Source organism: Mustelus asterias, chromosome 16, assembly GCF_964213995.1.
Source record: "Mustelus asterias chromosome 16, sMusAst1.hap1.1, whole genome shotgun sequence".
Taxonomy (NCBI): domain Eukaryota; kingdom Metazoa; phylum Chordata; class Chondrichthyes; order Carcharhiniformes; family Triakidae; genus Mustelus; species Mustelus asterias.
In genome coordinates, this window is record NC_135816.1 from 62,726,595 (window position 1) to 62,733,426 (window position 6,832).

Consider the following 6,832-nt stretch of genomic DNA (forward strand, 5'->3'; position numbering starts at 1 on the left):
CTCCCCTCAATAAGCCTTGCAGAGCCTTACAGTTCTGATATCACTACTCTACCTTTGAACCACTTCATCCCGTCCCCTTCTTCATCCTCCTTCTCCATTTCTTCCTCCAGTGGCAGCTGCCAGGTTTGGTCCATGGAAATGCAGAATTCTGTGCTAAACCATTACAAATCTGAAGACTCATTTGAGACTATGCTGCAACGTTCCCCTGCGTCAGTACAGTCGCCATCACCTTTGCTTAAAGGCACCAATGGTTTGGTGAATTTTGAGTTTTGTAACTTTAATTGCTTCAGTGCTCAGGGTCTGTAAGGCCTTCTTCACACTCTTTTATAACCCTCCACAAGTCTGTGTTGCTGTGGGGTTTTCTTGGTGTGGCAAACTTAAATCCCGCCTTGACCAACACTGCTGCAGCCAGTAAAGACAGAGCACAGCTGCAGCCAGACCAGCTCTCCGAGGAACATACGAACAAGGAGCAGGAATAGGCCATTCAGCCCCTCGAGCCTGCTCCGCCATATAATATGATCATGGCTGATCTGGGAGTAACACGAAATCTGCATCCCGTCCATCCCCAATAACCTATCACCCCCTTGGTTGCCAAGAATCTATCTGCCTCTAAATTTCTCCAAAGGATCTCCAAACTTATGCAAAAACAAAGTGGCTCCAAAAATCTCCAGAAGCCAGAAAGCAGTATCCAGAAACTCACCGATAAAAAGATGGGGATCCCTTTACATGCCGTTGCTTCAGCCTGAGTGTTAAGCCAAGTTATCTGACTGGCGCTAAGAGTGATTGAATCAATCACTTCCAGGAGCCAGTTTCTCAAAGAGTTCCCAATTGCATTTGAGACAATTCTGTGTTCCAGACTGCTGCCAGAGACATCCAAGGATCAATATGGCAGCACCTAGCATCCCGAAACAAAATCATTATGCTGGACTTCAAGTTGGTGCATGAAATCCAAGTCCATCATAATCAATTTTTCTATCCCGTATTATGCAGTAGTATCAGTTGTGGTACTTTGCATTATACTGAATACATTGTTGGGTAGGATCTACTAGGATGCCTAATCCGGCGCAGTTGTCAAGCATTTTTTTTAATGTTAAAGGCCTAAAACAATTTTTCAGTGGGGCTATTTGAAATATATTTTTAGAACAAAGGTGACGTCCATGCACCAGCTATTTGAATCAACTGAATAGCTATTGAAGCAGTTGGAGAGTAATAGCTTTGCTCGTCATTTTTGTATGATGCAGCACAGGGGCTGGAGGAAATAATTGTGATTGTAACAAAAACGTTAGAAGTAAAACGTGTGACAAAAAGCTACTGCTGAGCTCATCCTGACGGTAAATGTCAAGGAAATAGGTGCGTACAAAAATATTTGTTCAGTGATGTCGCCTCCTCCTCCACTAAGAGAAAATCTATAAACACACACTCTCACGTAAAAGTGATCAAAGCAGACTCCAATGAGATGAGAAATTGGACTGGTGAATGTTACTGAATCTTTCCAATCTTCTTGTAACTGCACAAGACAAAATGGTGAACTTTCAGTGAAATATCTTGATTGCAACAGAGTTCTCTCCAGTAACAGACTGGAGAGACAATTTATTTTTTGTTTATCATGGCTTTGTTAGTCTGATCTCGGTTGGAGTCATTTGCTGGACAGGTAGATTCAGAATCATCTCTTCAAGATTCACCTTTCTATGTGCTTCCCAGGATTCGCTTATCCGCAGTGAAGCACAATCAATACATTTGTTAGGGAATAAATAAACTGAAGAGCAAGGGGAGTTGCTATGGCAGCGAGGAGCAAAAATCCAGACAGAAATCTAAATAAATCAATGCTGTCTGGCACAGAGAAACAGCTCTTTATAATATATCAGGTAATAAATTGCATTATTATACATTACAGGGCACTTTGTTTATCTATAAATATACATAAGAATGATGTATATAGATGATAAAATATGAGCTTGCTTACATTACAACAAATATAGGGCATTCTAAAAATGTCAAAATGGTTTGATAGATTTTTGTAAGATAGAAGAATTGATGGGTTGCAGAACGAAGGTAAGAGTAAAGGAACAGATTAGCTATGATCAAATTCAATGGCAGAACAGGCTCAAGGGGCTGAATGGCCTTATCTTGTTCTTATGTGAAAAGCCCCATATAAATACTGTATAAATTATTTCTCAAAGGGAACCAGAAATATGCGCCTGCCCTACAGCTGTATTATTGAATATGTGTAGGTAGTTAAATTTACAGTTGCTGTGTTAAAATTGTTGCAACATTAGTTTATTTTTCTGCAGTGAATAAGTTCCAGCAGCAAATAATTGGCAGTGAACCACTTTGCAAAACTTGGTGATAACAGTTCTTTCTATAGGCAAGTTTATTTTTTCTTCTATCATTTGAAATATATTATTGATCGTAATAAGTCTGCAGAGGCAGAAGTCCCTTCACCCAAATCCCTTTATTTGCAATTCCAACAGCAGTACACAATCAGCTGTCTACCTTCGGGAATGCCAGAAGAACTGACACTCCCGATTAGAGACAAGGAAAAGACTCCCTGACTGGCCCATAAGTTGACTCCTTAATCAGGGAGTCCAATCGGCCAAACTCAATGCCCTGATTGAAATCATTATAAATTGTTAATTTGGCATCTTTCAAATATCCTCCAAAAATTCAAAATCTGGACTGAGACTCTACACGTACATTGGTTCATTTTCAGCACTAGATTATTTCATTGGGAATCATTAAAAATGACCATATTAATCAAAGGGTGCATATGCTATTGATTATAGTCCTAAATATCTGCTCCTGGCTCAGTGTATATCTACTGCTTAAATACACGAACTTTCAACGTTCAATGCATGCCAATGATGAGGCAGAGTGTGAGATACCGTTTGGATGAAGTTAACAGCACAGCAGTATAACTCAAACATCAAATTCGGGATATTTACACATTTGACTGTATTTTGCACAAGGTTGCTGCACCAATGCTTGTCAGAATGGAGCATTTTGAAGGGACAGGCTCCAAGAACAACCCCAGCTGATACAGAAACTGAACCATCGGCACTGCACTCTCACCAGCTGAACTAACTGGCCCAACACTGGACTATTTAGCTACATATTAGAATGAGAGTCAATAACCTCACCATTATTTTGACAGCCTATTATGCAAGAGTTAACAAGTGAAACTCTGGGCGGAATTTTCCCGTCTCACCCACCACGGAATTGCGGGATTTTCCAGTCTTGGTGCGAGCACGCCCAGAAAATCCCACCCTATGGAGTTTCACCACCCTGCCCGCCACGGGAATTGGAGCGGGTGAGAGGCAGACCATGGAAAGGTCTGTTGACCTCAGGCGGGATTTTATGGTTTCGGGACGAGCGGGGCCGTAAAATCCCACCCTGTGTGTGGAGTAATGTGTCCATCGCACTTTAAAAATGACATAGAGGCCCAGGATTCCAATTTTAAATTTTATGTGGTAAAGAGTCTAAATCTTTACCACTTCACTAAATCTAGACTCTTTGGTGCCTTGGTGGAGGGGGGGGGGGGGGTTTGGTGATGGGGGGGTTGGGGGGGGAAGCATGATCCAAGTTTTCCACTTGAGTTAACAAAAGGAATTAAGTAAGTTAAAATACTAATGGACAGAAACATCTGGATCTACCAGTTCTCCCTGCCAGAATCACTTTTGGGTCAGGAAATTTATTTACTAAAAGGTGGACTCACCCGTGCCTCTTTATCTCCCACCTCCAGGTTTTCCAAACAATTAGGGAGGGTGACATGTCCATTTTGTCAAAGGAAAGATTTTTATTTAAAGGGACCACTATATGGGTTACTATGGTTTCTCAGCATTTAAAGCATATTTCAGAACTCCCCAGAGGCTGCTGTAATCACAGGAATGCAGAGGAAACGTGTGAAGGCTGCTTCCCAGGTGTCCCACTCTTACCTCAAGGTCCGGTTGCAGGATCTGAGGGACTACGGTGAATGAGATCTCCCAAGGCTGAGAGGAACAGGACAACCTGTTCATCCAAACAGGCGTGGATTGAAGTGGCCAAGGAATGTGAACAGCAGAAGTGGGGATCCCCAAACTGGAGAAAGAGCACTGAGGATCCAGGAGCTCAGGAGGGTGCAACAGGGCCGGTATCGTGGCACAGTGGTTAGCACTGCTGCCTCACAGCGCCAGGGACCCGGGTTCAATTCTGGCCTCGGGTCACTGTCTGTGTGGAGTTTGCACGTTCTCCTCATGTCCGCATTGTTTCCCTCTGGGTGCTCTGGTTCCCTCCCACACTCCAAAGATGTGCGGGTTAGGTCGATTGGTCATGCTAAATTGACCCTAGTGTCAGGCGGATTAGCAGGGTAAATGAGTGTTACGGAAATAGGGTTTGGGTGGGATTCTGGTTGGTGCAGACTTGAGTGGCCTCCTTCTGTACTGTAGGGATTCTGGTAGGGTTAATGGTAGCTGCTAGCAAACCCATACTCTATCTTACCCAACATTTTCCTGCACACAACATCTCAGGTCAACTTATCTTGCAGCTGCACACATTCCTATCTCGTCAGGCACCCCACATCCCGCTCTGAGCAGACAAAATTTAGATTTAGCCTCAGTCTGTTGCCCTCTCATTCCCATGCCTCACAGGCAACCTTCATTGTCCTTCCCTCTTGCCACTCAAGCTATTACAAGCACTCTCATCTCTCTGCTTTCTCTCCTTGCAGGAGAAGAAACAACTTGGCGACAGGCAGAGAGACTGCAGCAGGTTGGCTGATCCTCCAGTGGCACATTGCTTTCAGCCAGTGGACATGCATGTTCAGGCCTTGATCTAGGAGGTTTCACCTCAGCAACCTGCATACCAGCAGCAACCTGGCCTGACAGCTTCAGCCTCCTGAACTTGTCTTCTGCCTGTAGACCCTGTGTTAAGGATCTTTCGTCCTTTCAGCTGGATCCCAGTGTTCAGCTCCTCTGTCCTGTGCTGGGGTGTATTTGAGGATAAGGTATCTGGTGCTGCCGCTGGTGCTGTCATTGCTGCTGCTGGAGCAGTTGGGGGTGGTATGGTTTCTGCTCTTGAGCTCCCATGCGTTGGAAGGTGAAGCTGCATAAACTGCACCAGTGCAATGGTGAGGGCCGGGAGCAGCTAAGCGCAGCTTCAGCTGAGCAAAGTTCTCAGAAAAAGTCTTTCAATGGCTATGGCTTGGAACTCCTCAGATTCACCGGTCAGAAACTCCCCGGTCTGTCAGTTTCACTGAAGAAACTCGTTCTGCTGTGGACTCACTTTGGTGATGCTGGAAATTGCAGAATGGCTGGAGAATCCAGAAACAAGGATTCAAACTCTTGCAAGTGGCTTTTTTGGGGCAGCATGGTGGCACAATGTATAGCACTGCTGCCTCACAGCACCAGGTTTGATTCCAGCCTTGGGTGACTGTCTGTGTGGAGTTTGCACATTCTCCCCATGTCCTCCAGGTGCTCCGGTTTCCTCCCAATGTCCAAAGATGTATAGCTTAGGTGTATTGACCATGATAAATGCGCAGGGCTACGGGCGGGGAGAGGGCCTGGGTAAGATGCTCTTTCGGAGAGTCTGTGCAGGCCCGATGGGCCAAATGGTCTCCTTCTGCACCGCAGGGATTCTACTGTATTCAGTAATTACACAATTTATTCGACAGACCCAACGTGGTCCCCCCGGCTCACCTTCAATCTTGCTTGGCAGAACCCTGGAATGGGGTGGGCTGATGTCGGTATCCTGATTCCGTCATCAGTTTCAAGGGATCTAACACCCTACACACATACACGCAGACCCATCTCCCATTGCCTTGGAGTACTCTCCCACTGTGTCTAACATCCAAATAAAAGAATCAGCTGACATAACTGAAGCTGAGGAGACACCAGATAAATTTAAGGGTGAATTTATTCATGTTTAAAGGCATGAAATAGAATGAAAATACAATTCATTGAATCCCTCCAATGCAGAAAGAGGCCATTCGGTCCATCAAGTCTGCACCGACCACAATCCCACCCAGGCTCTATCCCCTTAACCCCACATATTTACCCTGTTATTCCCTCTAACCTAAGCACCCCAGGACACTAAGGGGCAATTTAGCATGGCCAATCAATCTAACCCATACATCTTTGAACTGTGGGAGGAAACCAGACCATCCAGAGGGAACCCACGCAGACACGGGGAGAATGTGCAAACTCCACGCAGAGAGTGACCCAAGCCAGGAATCGAACCCTGGAGCTGTGAGGCATCAGTGCTAACCACTGTGTCATCGTGCCATCCAGTGTCAGTGCCTGGAATTTCTTGCAGCACTATTTTGTTGGAGGTGTTTTAGCTTGTTTGGAAGAAATACTGCAAAATCAGCACTGTGGACATTTTGAATAGGCTGACATCCAATACAGTGACATGTAGCTCAGTCTGCGGAAGGGAATTGGGCCTATTTCTTGATCAGCAGGGTTTACTTGGAGAAATATGGAGAGGCAGGTCCTGAAACAGTAACTTGATGGCGAAGCAAACTCACGTTTACTGACCTTTTCCCATTGTTACTTTCAAAAATTAATTGTGCGTTTATAAACCCTCATTAACAAATTTTTACCCAGATGACATTTGAATATTTAAGTGCAACAATAAACTGGTTGGTGTACGTCAACCACATTAGGAAATAAATACATTATTGTCATTCAGTTGGAATGAATGTCATCCAAAATAATGAGCTTGTTAACTTTGGAGTATTGTACAGTACTTCCTTGTAAATGTCACCATGAATATGTATCATGATCCATGATCGGGACACTGTCAGGATACTGTAATTCCCTGGGGTTGATATGTTATTATCCTGTGCCAATTATCACCATAACCA